Consider the following 17,801-nt stretch of genomic DNA (forward strand, 5'->3'; position numbering starts at 1 on the left):
CCAACAATAATGGCATATTTACCAAATAATATTTTATTTTATCGCGTGAAAAGACCAAGTATTAATATTCCGGAAATGGTCCGTTCATAATGATGGATGACGCCATTAGCTACTTGCTATTGCTATATTTGGTTTCGTATTTGTAAAGAAAATTTGCAAAAAGGTCAAACGTATAAAAACGTTGATCCGGTTCCTTCAGCCCTTTCTGGAATAATTTATATCATTAATCTCTGTTTTACCCAGTTGACATTTCTCATAAAAACAATTCCGACGGCTTTATATCTTTTCCATAAAAAAAGTTATTTTGAGAAAGAGCACGTTTTAATGGCGATATTTTGTTTATCTATTTAAAGTTGTTGTGTGTACCTGATGTTAAATTGTCCAACACACGTCTACAATATTTGTTGTAGATAATATCTCGTGATTCCAACTCAGATCGATGATAAAATTAACAACTTGATTATTTCATTGGTTTTACCGTGATTACAAGGTGGGAGTCGACTACTGCGTCCTTTAGTACATTAAGGTCTGACGAGGGATCGTTGGAGAGAGAGAGAGAGAGAGAGAGAGAGAGATTTAAGGTCCACTCGACACAAACTTGGTCATTTCGGGACTTACATATGGTTCTATTTTATTTCAATCTTTCGCTTGCGCGTTAGGCGTCTTTAGCAGTGGGAAGAAACCAGAGGACTCGGAGAAAACCCACGAGGATGGACAGGCGACCATGCCACTTGTCACTTACAAGGATCGTTGGGGACGTTATATTACAGGTCGTTACACTGTAACCCGGGTATCATTTAATCTTGTGTATCTAGCACTAATTTCTTTCACATTCCTTTAATATCAAATCTTTATTTAGAAAATTCGTAAAAATCATTCAAAATCACCCCAAATCATCTAATTTGTACATGTGTCCAGTTTAAAGCTGACTGATTAATTTTGATAATGAGTGTCCAATTTACAAGTATTTAATTTCCTGACCACTGTTCAAAAATAATCAATATACATCAATAATCAATTGGACGCTCATTATCCAAATTGAATGGCCAGCTTTAAACTAGACACAAGTACAAATTGGATGATTTTAAACGCTTTTTATGAATTTTTAAACAAAGATTCACCATTGACAAAATAAAATGAAATGGAGTTTAACTTCCTACTTGCCTTCCCCAACCGGGTTATACACCATGCAGTGTGCTATGAAGACATTTTGATTCTTCACCTAATGGCAGTCAAGGGTTGTTTTATGTGCACGTCAATGTGTACTCGGTACCGAGATTTTTGGTCTCATCCGAACAGCTAGACGTTGGTTCGTGTCAAACCAAATCCTGAAGAATTCTGCACCACTGGAAAATCAAAACAGTACGTTCTCGACCAACACCAAGATCATAAACGTCTGATTAACCACTGCGCCACATTGGCTGGCTTTCACACGTACACAAATTACATAATGTTTAAAGATTTATTGGCCCCACCCCGTGCTTCAAACAAGCTGTTTAAAAGACGGATAAGGTAATAATTCTGCCTTTAGCATGGATATTAATAATATGCAATAAAGATCAACTACGAAGATATCTTTAACGTGCACATCAACGGGTACACCGGACCTCGATTTTTGGACCATCTGGATGATTAGACACTGTTCCTTGCACTCGTACACAAATTGTACATTGTTAAAAGATTAATGATCTCCGTTCCTCCGCTACAAAACGAAGTTGTTCAACAAGACAGATGATGCCAGGGTAATAATTATGTCTTCAACACCGATATAATAAAGTTGAATGATCTCCTGTGGTCTGGGGGGTTGGATGGCCGAATGGTTAGCGCGTGAGCTTTGTATCATAAGGTCTGTCATTGAGTCAACTGGCATGGTTTCGATTCCCCGGTTGTACGTGACAAGGGGTAGGGTCGCCTGTCCAACCTCGTGGGTTTTCTCCGGGTCATCACAGATCCAAAACCAAAAATAAAATATTGTTTTGATAAAAAGAAAAATACGGGCTAATTAAATAACCTATTTTTAATAACAAAAAACACCAGTTAATTAATTAAATTAGTTGTAATATGGCCTTTCTAATTCCATTAATATCGGCGTCTTATTTATCAATTTATATACAGATTAAGTTTCCATGTGTGTGTAAATTAGTGACCAATCCTGTAATTAGCTTTGTTGATAAACCGGAATCTTTAGGTAATATTATATGTATATTATTAATAACAATTTTAGATTGAAAATCAACACGTGTTTGGTTTACCAGCGAGTGTGTGACGACATTTAATTAATTAGTTGACCACTGGACATTGTAGACTGGTGTTCAACTAATTAATTAACATCTATAACTACGCCAATTTTCTTTTTTAAATATATTTTTGTTCCATTACAGACTGTATTTTCAGCATAGGGTACGATACGACTATACGCATTTAATGACTTTGGTGTGTGCAGCATTCCAGCTCTACCCTACCCTGGACTTGATTCAAAGGGGATGCTCGATTCACAGTCCAGAACGTCCCGAATTGACAGAATTGCAATCGAGTAACGCGGAATTCAGTTCTGTCACAGTTCTGTCAGTCCCGACAACGGAGGTGGTGTGAGTAGAATCGTGACGTTATTAAAATGTATCGGCTGCATAGTTGGTTGAGATATTTACTGATTCAGTCGACGCATGCGTTGTAGCCCGAAATCCACCTTTTCACTCGATTGTAACTATTTTTGGGATTGAGAGAATTCAATTCCGGAACGTTCAATCGAGTACCCCCTTAAACATGACTGGCCCTTCCAGCATGTATAACTTAAAACACTCGGTAGAAGAGGGCGTTGACAACTACTAACCACCACAGACAGGAGAACTATAAAGAGAGAGCGAGAAATGGGGTTTAACGTCTACTCGACACAAACTAGGTCATTTCGGGACTAACATATGGTTTAATTTTATTTCAATAGTTCGCTTGCGCGTAGGGGTCTTTAGCAGTGGGAGGAAACCGGAGGACCCGGAGAAAACCACGAGGTTGGACAGGCGACCCTACTCGAAGTCCTGATGTACCATTTTAGTGCTATAGAATCACTTGTGAACTGCCTAAAATTGGCGGGAAATGTGATCAATATGATCAATGCATAAAATTGGCGGGAAATATGATAATTTTGATATGATCAACTAGTACTGTCTATATCTAATGAAGTGTATAGGTTGGAAAGGGTTAAGGACAATTCCTAAAATGGACGAAACCCCATTTCATTTTCTTGTTGGTGTGAACGTTTCTCGGGCGTTTGCAGCTAATACGGGCATACGGTATACAGTGTGCTTTGAGTAAAAGTTTGCCCGGATAGCGGCGCTACGGTCTACACTACGTTAGTGTAGAATTCCAACTGTCAATGTCTCCTTGACGTGTACGTCATTATTGTACCTGGAACCTGGGTGTTTCGTCCCATCCGAAGGACTAGACTAAGTCGTTACCAGGCCCAGCGTCCCTTATTTTTAAAATATGAGAAAGCGTAACAACTAAATCGGATGTTAAACTCTGAGAGCTTACGTCATATATCGACGTCATGGGGGCTCAATGAATTTCCCTCATAGACCTGGGTGTTTCGTCCCATCCGAACGACTAGACTAAGTCGTTACCAGGCCCAGCGTCCCTTATTTTTAAAATATGAGAAAGCATCACAACTAAATCAGATGTTAAACTCTGAGAGCTTACGTCATATATCGACGTCATGGTGGCTCAATGAATTTCCCTCATAGACACACTGTATGGTGTATGTCCGTCTTCATTAGCCCAGTAGGACGTTAAACCCCATTTAATTTCATTTTACTTGAGACAATAGATTTTAGTGGGAAGTCTGTCAGTTGTCTGTCAAATTCTAGTTATTATGTCAATAAGTCTGACGGATGTCAAGTCGTCATTCACAGAAACAATATAAAACTTCACCATCCATTTTCAATCAAACTTTCTCCGCTGTTTCCAGACTATTTGCTCTTGGTTTAATGGCATATCGCGTGATTTAAGATGTTTTCTGCCAAGAGAAATCTGCTTTACGACATGTTGAAGACAGCCCTTTGATGACTTGATGACCCTGGTCTAGACATCGAGCTCCTTCCGTACATGTGTTACCCACTAGGCTTGGATTGGGTTGGTTGTTTTTAATATCTAAACTGAATGAGAAAAATCACGATGGCTTTGTCATGTCTTAAAATCACACGAATGACGTTTGCAAAATGGCCAAGAATTAAAGGTGACAGCGTGGTCTATATTAACTTAATAGAAAATGGGTCCAGTAAACGCTGTACTAGTTGGCTGTAATGAACTAAAGATAGGTTGCCAGGTAACAAAACATACGCCTATCGCCGCTAAATCACCCGAGCGATCAACAATACATAATAGGCCCTATTATACATAAACCCGTGAACTAAAGATAGGTTGCCAGGTAACGAAACATAGGCCCGCCGCAGCTAAATCATCCGAGCGGTCGACAATACATATAATAGGCCCCACTCAATCTGGTTAAAACACAGATCCTATTTCGTTTCGTTTTTATAGTTCAAAATTTCGTTTTACTTGTCTTGACTACACTTGGATCTGGACGAGTTGTTATTTAACTTGTGTTCTGAATGGTGTCAGGGATAAGCCAATGAAACGGTCTGTTACGGCGAGCTTTAGGCGTGTTTTTCACGGAACTGTGGGTAATCCACTAGTAACATCAATGCTGATTGGTTAATCAAATGTCTGACGTCATAGGGTCATAAGTCGGTCTTTTGACCCCTGACGTGACCTATCACTATAACTTGTCCGATCTTCATGTAGTGTAGGCCATCGAAAGTATAAAAAACGAAACGAAATATAGATGTGTATTTGAATCCGATTGAGGCCCCACTATACATGAACCCAAGAACTAAATTAAATGGTGTTTAACGGCCTACTTTTCAGGAACAAAACCAAACAATTATTTTTCACTGACAGCCCATAAACCCCGCCAGGTAGTCCAAAATGTATTGTCCTTTTCTTGGCCCTTTATAACTTTTGTAGGCGACAAGACCATGTTGTTTCTATTATCTGAATAGTGAAATTTCTGAGTTTTTCCGACCGATTAACTTTCCAAATATATATATTATTTTTTTTATTCGAAAAAGCTAAAGTATTCAGTTGTCAACAAATATATAATGACAATGTCGGTATCAATGCTCATGTCCAGATGCGGTAAACGTTTTGGGGGCATTTATTACCCGTTTATATTCTGTGGCTCCCTGAGTAGGCTGTGGTGTCATTGTCCGGACAGAACTTCCATCATAGCACACTGTATGGCGTATGCCCGTCCTCATTAGCCCAGTTCGGAGCAGAACAGTAAGACGTTAAATCCCATTTCATTTCTGTGACTCCCGACTTTTAATCCACCGGATCCAGATGGCCCGGTGAGTAAACCATCGGCTCCTTAACCTGAAGATATGAGGCCAGATCCCGGCGTTGGCCCAGAAAATTCATCGGTATGTATTTCAGCTTGGTTTCTGACGCATGGTCTGGCAAGGGGAGAGAAAGAGAAATTGGGTTTAACGTCCACTCGACAAAAACTAGGTCATTTCGGGACTTTCATATGGTTCAATTTTATTTCAATAATTCGCTCACCTGTAGGGGTTTTAGCAGTGGGAGGAAATCGGAGGACCCGGAGAAAACCCACGAGGTTCGACAGGCGACCCTACTCCTTGTCACGTACAACCGGGGATTCGAAACCACGCCAGTTGACTCAATGATAGGCTTTATGATACAGCGCAATACACTATATCGCACGGGTAAGACGTGAGGTTGCTATCCCATCCTTGTACGTGACAGAGTAGGGCCGTCTGTCCAATTTCTCCGGTTCCTCCGGTTTCCGACTACTAAAGACAATTACGCTAATAATTCAACTAAATTTAAACCATATAATATGTTAGTCCCGAAATGATCGAGTTTATGTCGAGCCGACATTAAACATGCCTGTCTGTCTGTCTGTCTGTCTGTCTGTCCTCAGTTTGTCAACATAAATGAAATTCTTAATTTTGTTAACATTTTAATAACAAAGGTTTTAATTACATAATGACATTTAACACAATTTTACCTTTCCTAATGCAATACTCAGGTAAGTATACTAAATCATTGCTAAATCAATACATTCAATTGTCCGGTATATGGAGTGTTTAGAACCGGTCTTATTAGAAAGGTAACACTGTCTAAACAGACCTATCTATCTAAAATTTGATTTTGTTTAGATTTAAAATTATGTTTGGTCGACGCTACACGAAGACCCGACATCTTCTTTATTAGCCTTCGTTTCCATTTGCTGATTGGATAAAACTATTCCTGTCCAAGCCTGATTGGATAAAATCAATCAAGGGTGAAAGGTCAGGATAATAGTTCAGCTAAGCACGACCTTGTTGAGGATGCTGTCAGACGGTGGGTGTAAATTTTAACAGTATGAAAAAGGAATGTGAATGCTTAACTAGATTAACTAACATATTCAAGACGCCCAACGAAAACAAAAAATTATATATATATATAAACGAATAAAACATAAACGTTTTCCGATTTAAAGCACTCGATGGATTCACATATTTTCACAGTGGATGAGTAGATGACGTCACATAAAGGTCACGTGTCAAAATTATCGCCTGCCTCCTCCAAATCTCATTTGTGATTTTCTAGCATTTGATCGGATTTCACCACGCAGCGCCAATAATCTCTGAATAAGATCGTTAAAACTGCCTCTTTTATTTTCTGAAAAATAGAAGAATAAATGGAATTATTAAGAAATAAAAAAAACCCTAGAGTGTATAGAAAAGCAACAGGGGCCGGAGCGTGGAAGAGCAGCTAGTCGTTGGGGTCTGACGAAAACCGAGGTCGCATGTAGAAATTGACGTGCACGTGGAAGATTCGAAATAAAAGTAGACAGAAGAAGTCTCAAAGCAAACTGTGTGGCAATAGTTCCATTAGGAACGGTCTCTGATCGGACGATATCCGCTGACCATTCCAATCCGTTCCTATATAACTGCAATATGCCACACTAGTTTTTTGTTGGAACGGTTTCTGATCGGACGATGTTCGCTGACCGTTCCCATCCGTTCCTATATACATGTAATTGCAATATGCCACACTAGTTCCTTTAGGAACGGTCTCTGATCGGACGATGTCCGTTGACTGTTCCCATCCGTCCCTATATAGGGACGGATAGGAGCGGTGAGCGGACATCGTCTGACCAGAGACAGTTCCTAAAGGAACTAGTGGGATATATGCTCGGTTGAAGAAATGAAATGCCCTGCTCCGACTGGATTAATGAAGACGGGGGCTCGGTTGGCGAAGACAAATAGGACGTTAAACCCCATGTGCGTTTAAAAATTGATAACGACCACTTGTCAGCTCTAACCTTTACCAGCATAGTATATCGGAAGTCCATAGGCAGGTTGATGGACACTTGTTAGCTAACCTTTATCATAAAAGCAAAGGACAAAGTTTTTTTGAGAACAATTCGGAAGTTGAAAGTAACGCGATAATATGTTGATAATATAAGAGACAAATGACAATGTGTTTGTCTTTAGAACAATTAGGAAGTGAAACGTAACACAAGAATAATTATTTCAATAAATCAGATCTGATAATGGGCTAAATTTCTTGATGTTGAAAATATTTGATGAGAAAATTTCTGTTTTAATGAGGCAGATTATTCGCCGTGGGAACAATGTACATTTGTTACCGATCTCCTGTCTAATTGTTCTAGCACCAGATGTCATCACAGATTTTCCGGCTTTATTATTGATTGAGTGTGTGCTGGAGGGATATCACCAACTACACGATTTAAATAAATCGAGATTGAAGAGGCCCACACATAAACACAAACGAGGATAAAGTCGAGCCTTCCATAAAGATAAGTTAATGTCCTTTCAAAATGAACTATAATGCTGTTTCTGGAAACTTTATCGATAGTTGAGAGAGAGAGAGAGAGAGCGAGAGAGAGAGAGAGCGCGAGAGAAATGGGGTTTAACGTCCTCGACACAAACTAGGTCATTTCGCGACTAACATATGGTTTAATTTTATTTCAATAGTTCGCTTGCGCGTAGGGGTCTTAAGCAGTGGGAGGAAACCAGAGAACCCGGAGAAAACCCACGAGGATAGACAGGCGATCCTTCTCGTTGTCACGTACAACCGGGGAATCGAAACCACGCCAGGTGACGCAATGACAGACCTTATGATACAGCGCGCACGTGCTAACAATTCGGCCATCCAACCCCCCTTTATCGATAGTTAGATAAGTTGGGTGATTGGGCAGAGGTAACGTCCAATCAACAGAAAACTAGATAATTTTAGGATAGACATTTTCATTTTTAGTGTTTTTTTGGTGGCCGCATGGTTTAAAGCTTTTGATCATCTGTCATTGAGTCAATTGGTGTGGTTTTGATTACCCGGTTGTACGTGACAAGGATTAGGGTCTCCTGTCCATTCTTGTGGACTTTCTCTACGTTACAGGTGTTATATTCTACAATGCAGTTCCTCTCTCTCTCTCTCTCTTTCATGCACAACTACCTTACACCCACCACCGTTTCTCATCAGATTATAGCCATCACCACCAGAATTAATTTAAAGGACAATATTGGTGTCAGTCATTATCACATATGTGATAGAACTCGCTAAACACGTTCCAAGTATCTAGTGACATTCAATTAATTTTTTGTATTGTCAGATATCCCCTTACAGTCTCACATAACAACTTCTGGTCTTCGAAGGAATTATTAGTGAGCAGACATTCGTCCGTATATCTGTTATCACTCGCCAATTCAGTCAGTTATATAGAAGGATAACTCATGTTTTCATTTTGTGTTCGTCACTTCCTTTTGGAGAAACCTCCATTACTCATCTATCGTAACAATCATCTCTGTGTTAAAATTATATTTGGAACGTGTTAAACCAGTTCTATCACATATGTGATAATGGCTGACACCAACATTGTCCTTTAAACTCCTTGAATACAACATTACAACCAGAATTAATGTTAAACGCCTTGGATATAAACAGAATTAATGTTAAACTCCTTGGATACAACCAGAATTAATGTTAAACTCCTAGGATACAACCAGAATTAATGCGACACTCTATGGATACAAACTGTACATTTTGAGACGTTAATGTATTATTGCCTTCCGACATTTTGAGACGACCATTTCTATTTCTATGGCTACGTCTGCAATGCGAGATGGGAGAATTTTGCCCAGACAACGGCGTTACCGTCCGCTCTTCGATTTTATAATATTTTAGCCAAAATTGAAAATCACAGTTAAGTGTATAAAATACCCAAGTGGTTTGATTGACATCTAGTAGATATAAACGTTGAGTAAGCTGATGTATTATATTAATATAGTTGTATTAAGAGTGGGATTTACTCGTGTTTCTTATGGTATCTGACAACTCGGTAGAATGTTCAGGGGATATGAGTTACTCGTGTTTCTTGTGGTATGTGACAACTCATCACTTGACAGATTGTTCAGGGGATATGAGTTACTCTTGTTTCTCGTGGTGTTTGACATCTTGGCAGATTGTACAGAAGACATGATTACATTCCATCATAATCTCTACTCTATCCCAGAGGACAAATACCATCACATGTCAAGACACAATCCTATTGTAAACAATGCAATGAAATGGGGTTGAATGTCCTTTTGTTCTGCTCCGAACTGGGCTAATGAAGACGGGCATACGCCATACAGTGTGCTATGAGGGAAATTTTGCCCGGACAGCAGCACTACGGCCTACTCTTACATCGAATTCCAACTGCCAATGGATCTTTTACGTGTACGCCAATGTATACACAGAACCTCTGTTTTTCGTCCCATCCGAGCGACTAGACAAACAATATGATTCAAAGCGACGTTTTCGACGATGATTCGGTGGTTTATAATTATCGTCGAATCTTCACGGAGAATCCAATCTGATTAAAAACACAAATCTTATTTCGTTTCGATTCTTATAGTTCAAAATTTTGTTTTACTTGTCTGTACTACACTAGGATCTGGAAGAGCTGTTATATAACCCGCGCTTTTTTATAGTTCAAAATTTCGTGTTACTTGGATGATGTGAGGGAATAACCAATGAAACGGTCTGTTACGGCGAGTTTTTGGTGCGAGGTGCACGGAACTGTGGGTAAAACACTAGAAACGTCAATGCTGATGGATTAATCAATGTCTGACGTCATAAGCCAAAAAACGCGCGCATGACACCTGACGCGACCTTTTACTACAATCGGTCAGATCTTCGTGTAGTAGAATATTGATCTGCATTTACCACGTATGTCAACTAAAGTCGCTGGCTGTCCTTTCATATTATGAACAGTATACAATTTTCTACGGCGTAGCATTGCGCCATTGTAGTGGGGTTGGATGGCCGAATGGTTAGCGTGTGCACGCTGTGTCATAAGGTCTGTCATTGAGTTAACTGGCGTGGTTTCGATTCCCTGGTTATACGTGACAAGGAGTAGGGTCTCCTGTCCAACCTCGTAGGTTTTCTCCGGGTCCTCTGGTTTCCTTCCACTGCTAAAGACCCCTAAGCGAATTATTGAAATAAAATTGATCTAGTTTGTGTCGCGTGGACGTTAAACCCCATTTCTGTTACTCTCTCTCTTGCGCCATTGTAGCCAATTAGGAATTCCTTGCAAGCTACAATATTGTGAAATTGAATCGTCCATAGTATTATCGGTCCAAATATGGTCTAATTCATCTCAGGTTTTACAATGATATGTTGAATTAAAATTTCATCTATATATGCTGATCGAACCATCAATGGTTCGATTCCGTTCAGTATTTACAAAGATACGTTGAACTGAAATTTTATCGATCTATGCTGATCGATCCAATAATGTTCGATTCCGTACCATATTTACACAAGATATGTTGAACTGATATTTCATCGATCTATACTGCTCGCTATGTAATTAGCCGGTCGCTATTTTGTTGTGGGCGAACATACTATTATGGACCTGTTTTAAATCCGATTGAATCCAAGCCATGAGGTTATCTAACGTTGGTATTGTGATTTTGTTTTCTGAATTAAATGTTAAATGTATATTTAGGATGAATTAACCCGTGAGCAATCAGCAGTAGATAATCTCCTGGCATAGATTCATCAAAAGATGGCTGGGCAGAAGATGCTACAGGATATCTTCGTAAATACAACATGGAATTGAACTCAAAGTTCACAGTATTGAATTTTTAGAGGGAATACCGACCCCCCCCCCCCCCCCACACACACACACCATGGACTTGGACCATTGTTTGAGCTCAAAGTTCACAATATTGTAGTTTTCGAAGAAATCCCCCCCCCCCGCACACACACACCACCACCACCACCACCACCCTCATCAAATACCGACCAGCAACTGTAACAAATGTGTCGGCATTCTAGGATGTACCGTGGTAGTAGTCCAGGGGCCTGTTTCACGAAATTTTAACTAAAGATAAAATCCAAATTTTAGTAGATACTTCAATTTTGATTGGCTAAGCACTAAAATCAATCTAATATTATCCAATCAAATTACTAAAATTTGGATTTTATCTTAGTTAAAATTTCGTGAAACAAGCCCCAGGAATAAACTATCTTGTTCTATGGCCGTGGCCATAACTACTCATAGTTTAATTAAAATATCGCTGGATCTTAAAACTTCTAAATTGTAAGTACTCTGCAAAGTAAATGTTATCTGAGACGAATACTTACGTAATAAAGAAATACTGCTCCGTTTTGAGTCTGTAAAAATATCCTTAGAGGACGGGTATTCAAAATCTGAAATATAAAATAAAAATATGTTTATCTGGATTGAAACTGTCATTTTGAAGCAGATGTTTACATTTGAAATTTTGAAACTAAAAACCAAGGGATGCGAAAGGAATCACCAGCAGCCACGTGGACGTACTAATTGAATGAATGAATGAAATGATATTAGGTATTCACCAAAGAGGGCGCATGTCTTGTATGGTTGGTTCCCTGGACTTCCCATGCTATAGTTTGAACCTCAGAAAGAAGGAATAGACTGATCGACCTGATTGGTAAGCCTATTTTATCTTAGTGTTTTGAATTAGTTTAAACAGGCATTATATAAGAGCTAAATCTGACTATTGCAGGTATTTCTTTAGACCTTAAATGTTATCTAAATTATTAATTAGACATTAATTAACATGACAACACCATAATCTACCCTCGCTGCAATCGGATGGCTTCGATTTTAAGTAGATTAGAACGCTTCGACCATTTAATGATTTGATTTAAAAATGGATAATCGAGACTTTGTTTACTATCTTAACAACGGCAGCAATGACAATCATGGCTACACTGTTCTTCTAACGACTTCAACTCGGCTCAGGGTGAAATAATTTGACTGAAATTTTTAACATATTCCCTTTTCATTATCTATTTTGTAACTATTAGCGACAGCTGCCGGCGCTTTATTTAATCTTACATACCCCCTCCCCCCCCCCCCCAAACTTTAATGTATATTATTTCTTTCTTTCATTTTAAACAAACGCCTCCTGAGAGTCGATCAGGGTGGCCCCGTAATTTGGGGGCTTGCACTAATCAGACAGAATTTTCCAGCGTGGTTTCCCCTTGTCTGTAGTAATGACTGGTCATTTGAACAGGCCAAAACTCCGAGGCCCCGCGTACACGTTGGCGTGCACGCAAAAGAAACCTTGGAAGATTGAATTCTATTAAAAGAAGGCGGAGACTTTGTCCGGGGCGAATTGCACGAATAGCGCACTGTGTGGTGTATGCCTGTCTTTATTATTTCGGCCTGTCTTCATTAGCTGAGTCGGTGGAGAACTGTAGGACGTTAAACCCTATTCAGTGCCCACATGACCTTTCAGATTACACTGATCATGGTCTAAGCGCCCATAGGACATTCTTCAACCTCTCAGCGCCCACTGATCATGAGCTAAGCGCCCATAGGACTTCCTCCCACTTCTCCGCGCCACAGGACATCCTCCCACCTCCCAACACCCACGTTCCAATACCGTTTATTATTCTTTTATGCCATGTCCATTATTTTCTATTTATTTTCTTTTGTCTTTGTAATTTTAATAGTTTTTTTTTATCTGTCATAAAACCATCCATCAAGCATTAAACATCAATAGATGTTTACTTGGCCTAGGTAAAAAAAGAATCATTTTACTACAAGGATTTAAGTTAATGTGTAATTTTTGTACACAGCGAGCGGCACAGCAAAACAAAGCATTATAATGTCATATATCATGTTACTTTTATACAGATGGATTCCAATGTGCGTTTTATCTTTCCAAATCGATTTGGGTTTTTTTTTGTGGCATAAATCGTTAAAGCGATCCATTAACTGCTCGTTATACTATTTACATGTATATACTAGGTTACTGGTTTTTAATGCCTTCATATCTAACACTATTAAAATAACAATCCGGCTTTTACCGATCGTCTTCACGTATTGTTATAACAGTTGTTAAATATTTATTGTTTATATGGAGACAAATGGACCCCCCCCCACCCTCTCCCCAGACTCTTCCGTTTAATTGAGAAAATGATGAGAATGTTGGGATAACTGACGGGACAAATGAAGAATTGATGGAACGGATGGAAGGAATGGCCGGATTTGTGGACGAAAAGGTGGACGGAATGACGAGAATGTTGGAACAATTAGTGGGAACGATTTGTGAGGATGGTGAACGGAATGTCGAGAATGTTGGAACGAAGGACCGGAATGATGAAACGAATGACAAGAATGGTGGGACGAATGACGAGAATGGTGGTACGAATGACAAGAATGGTGGGTCGAATGACGAGAATGGTGGGTCGAATGAAATGAATGGTGAAACGAATGACAAGAATGGTCGGTCGAATTCGAATACTGGAACGAATGGCGAGAATGGTGGGACGAATGAAAAGTATGGTAGGACGAATAGAAGAGAATGGTGGGTGGAAGGGGGAGAATGAAGAATAGTCGGATCAAATATACGATTTTCTAAGCGCTCAACATTTGAAGTATGTCATTTATTCAGCCATTTGTGTATCTAGTGATCGCTGATAGTCTGATGGTCTGCCTTGTATCTGTTATCACTCGTCGCTTCAGTCAGTTATATAGAGCGGTGACTCGTGTTTTCCTTTGGCGTTCGTCACTTCCGATACGGGAAACCTGTATTACTCAGCTATCGTAGCAATGATCTATGGGGTAAAAGTATATTTGGAATGTGTTTAACCAGCTCTAACACATATGTGATAATGACTAGCACCAATATTGTCCTTTAAACAGTGATCGCGTATAGTCTGAGTATAACTATCAGTGAATGTTTTGACCAATAACATGTAGAAGACAAAGGCTGATTCTATGTCTAATGATCTTTATTGATCAAGACTATATCAAGACAGTGTATTTGATCTTCTGAAATAAAGACGATTGTAATTAAAAACGGTTTCCTTTAAAAAAAAATACAGAAACTGGAGCAGTTTATATCAGATTCAATCACGGTTCACGTAATGGGGCTGTCACACATTGACGTATAGCATCAGCATATGCCGACGTATGAGAAATTTAGCAAACACGCAGGTGTACGTTGAATACGTTATGGGTACGTTTTTAACAAGTTACGAGCACGCCGAACGCGGTCCAAAATTTTGTGCATTCATAAAATTTTCAGCGTATGCCGATACTAAATAGATTAGAACAGTTCAGCCATATTTTGATTTAAGCTAAAAATGAAGGAGCGAGACTTAGCTTCGAACAACCAGTACGGTGGTTGAAATTATTGCACACGTCTTGTCAAACCTTCAAAGGCTAATATCTTCGCTCGCAACAGAGTAATTTAAATGACATTTTCACATTATTCATTTTACATTATCTATTGTCGAACTATTATAGCAAGAATGACTAGCTCTTTATCTAAATCTTACATAATGTATCTTTAAGAATTAAAACAAATTGTTAAACAGAAAGGTACAATTTTGTTGTAATTCAAATTCAAACTCGAAGTAAAAAAAAAAATCTTTTTAAAGTGCGTTATTTCAAGAAGAAAAGTAATGGAAAACTATTTTAAAAAATCTAATGGACTATGAGCGTTCGGAGGAAACCTGCTCTCAAAGGGCGAAAGGCTTGAAAGCTTAAAAGCTGAACTTCAATTTACTTCACAAGAATTTGCACAAAACTCAAAAAATTCCGGTCAACTCCACAAACTTGCTAATAATATTTAAAACGTTCTAATGGTAGTATTCTCCCTGAATGTAATACCAATGACGTCTGTAAACAATTTCAAAACATTTTCTCAGATAAAATAAGATCTGAACTAAGTAACAAGCCATTTCCTGAACCTGTTGAAGAATCGGAGTTTAATCGCGATTTCAGTTTTCTTACATTTTCAGAAGTTTCACAAACCAAACTGAAAGAAATAATATTGGCAAGTTCTCCTAAATAATGTGAACTTGATCCGATCCCATCGTGGCTACTCAAACGTTGTATTAAAGGGACAATAACACTCTTGCTGGCTTGAAAGCTCCAGAAAAAAATTAATATATCTATCTAAGTACTAGATGTTTAAGTGTCCTACCTGTTGTGTAAATTATCCATTACATCCTATTTTACTTGTCCAGAGGGTTCGAAAATATTTTTAAATCGAAGTTTCATTTGAAAAGGTTTACGTTAGACGTTTCAAACCATTATGTTGAATTTTTCAAAATTTTTAAATAAGGTGTGTTAAGATGAAATTTGTATCATCAATTAATTGAAATATTGTAAAATAGTACAATTTGTTGACCAGAATAAAGATTGGGACATATTATTCAGTTACAACAAGAGTGGTATTGGGCCTTTAATGAACTTCCGCCTATTATACATCATCTCATTATGCCAGCACATTTAAAAGTAGCATTTGTTCGCCCTCTTCTGAAGAAATCACCTTGATGTAAATTTATTAAAGAACTACAGACCAGTCTCAAATCTCTCTTTCCTTTCTAAACTTTTTTTAAAAAAAAAAGTGGCTGCATATCAACTCAAATCGCATTTGAATTCAAACAATCTTAGTGAAAGGTTTCCAATTACAAATAGACAAATGAAATGAAATGAAATGGGGTTTAACGTCCTACTGTTCTGCTCCGAACTGGGCTAATGAAAACGGGCATACATGTACAGTGTGCTATGAGGGAAATTTTGCTCGGGCAGCGGCACTACGGCCTACTCTTATTCCAACTGTCAAGGATTCTTTTATGTGTACCCCACGAGTACACGGGACCTCGGGTTTTCGTCCCATCCGAACGACTATACGTTGTCCCTTGACAGGCCCTCCGTCCTACACCAATGACAAGGCGGAACCATTCCGGAAAATCCCGATGAACTTTCTCGGCCAATGCAGGGGTCGAACACGTGACCTCCAGGGGTCGCCAAGTGCATATAGATCAGGACACAGCAATTGTTCGTGTTTCTAATGACATCATCAACAAGTATTGAAAACAGAGGCATCAACAGCATTAGTATTATCAGATTTAGGTCCTGCATTTGACACAATAGTTCAGTCCATTCTTATTCAGCGGCTTTCCACTCAGTTTGGTGTCCAGGTAAAGTTTTGGATTGGAGCAGCTCCTATCTGACAAACAGAACCAAGTCAGTAGCCATTGGCGGCAACCAATCGTCACCATCGTCTCTTGCCTTTGGAGTACCTCAAGGATCCGTATTGGGACTAGTAATTTTCACGGCATATACTACTCGAATTGTTGATATTATTCGAACAAAAACACGGCACTGACTATTACTTGTATGCAGACGACACCCAACTCTATATATATCACTAAAATCAGAAATTATAACTCTAGTTCAATTACTAAATGCCATTGAAACAGTTTATAACCAGATAGATAAAATTCAACACTGTATTACTGGCATCAGACAATGGATGAAGCTCCATTATCTAAAACTGATTGATGATAAAACTGTAGTACTTCCGATTAATGATAAAACTCAACTTAATCGATTATTAACTGAAACTTTATCCATTGGTGAAACTGATATACCACTTTCAAAAACAGTGAACATTAGTGTAATGTTTGATCAGGAGCTAAACATGAAAAAATTTATAAGTAAAACATGCCGTGCTGGAAACTTTCATATTTATAACATGGGAAAATCAGACCGTACATTAATATAGAAACAGCCAGAATGTTAATGTCCTCTTTCGTTTTTTCTCGGTGCTAAATCCACTCCAACTTATCCAAAATAAAGCAGCGAGAATCATAACCAGAACGAAACAAAGTCAACACATAACCCTGGTCCTCAGGGATTTACACTGACTTCCAGTTAAACAAAGAGTTGTTTTTTAAAATATCTGTTTTAACTTACACTTGTCTTGCTCCTGATTACTTGAAAGAACTTCTAACCAATTACTGCCCTTCTCGCGATTTAAGATCATGCGATAAGAATCTACTAATGGTACCATCAACAAAGTCAAATAAAAGTCTGAGCACAATTCATAGAATTAGTTTATATACATTAACCATTCTGATTAAAACACATATCCTATTTCGTTTCGTTTTGTTATAGTTCAAAATTTCGTTTTACTTGTCTTTACTACACTAGGATCTGAAAGAGTTGTTATATATAACATTAGCCAATGAAACGGTCTGTTACGGCGAGCTTTAAGCGTGTTTTTCATGGAACGATGGGTAATACTCTAGTAACATCAATGCTGATTGGTTAATCAAATGTCTGACGTCATAGGGTCAAAAGCCGCTCGTATGACCTCTGATGTGACCTATAGCAACAACCAGTCAGATCTGCATGTAGTAAAGGCCATTGAAGTATA

The 17,801-nt window shown here is 38.6% G+C and overlaps 1 long non-coding RNA gene across 1 annotated transcript in view; it reads right to left on the reverse strand.

The window, feature by feature from the left end:
* Positions 1-6,014: 6,014 nt before the first annotated feature.
* The window catches only part of LOC126817281 (uncharacterized), a 29,421-nt gene continuing 17,634 nt past the window's right edge, over positions 6,015-17,801 (reverse strand). Inside the window, exons 2-3 of the long non-coding RNA XR_007678957.2 lie at positions 11,716-11,781; positions 6,015-6,738 (exon numbers count right to left, since the gene is read on the reverse strand). This is a non-coding gene — a long non-coding RNA (uncharacterized LOC126817281). The remainder of the gene's footprint in view (positions 6,739-11,715; positions 11,782-17,801) is intronic.

The sequence above is a fragment of the Patella vulgata genome, chromosome 4 (genome assembly GCF_932274485.2).
Source record: "Patella vulgata chromosome 4, xgPatVulg1.2, whole genome shotgun sequence".
NCBI lineage: Eukaryota > Metazoa > Mollusca > Gastropoda > Patellidae > Patella > Patella vulgata.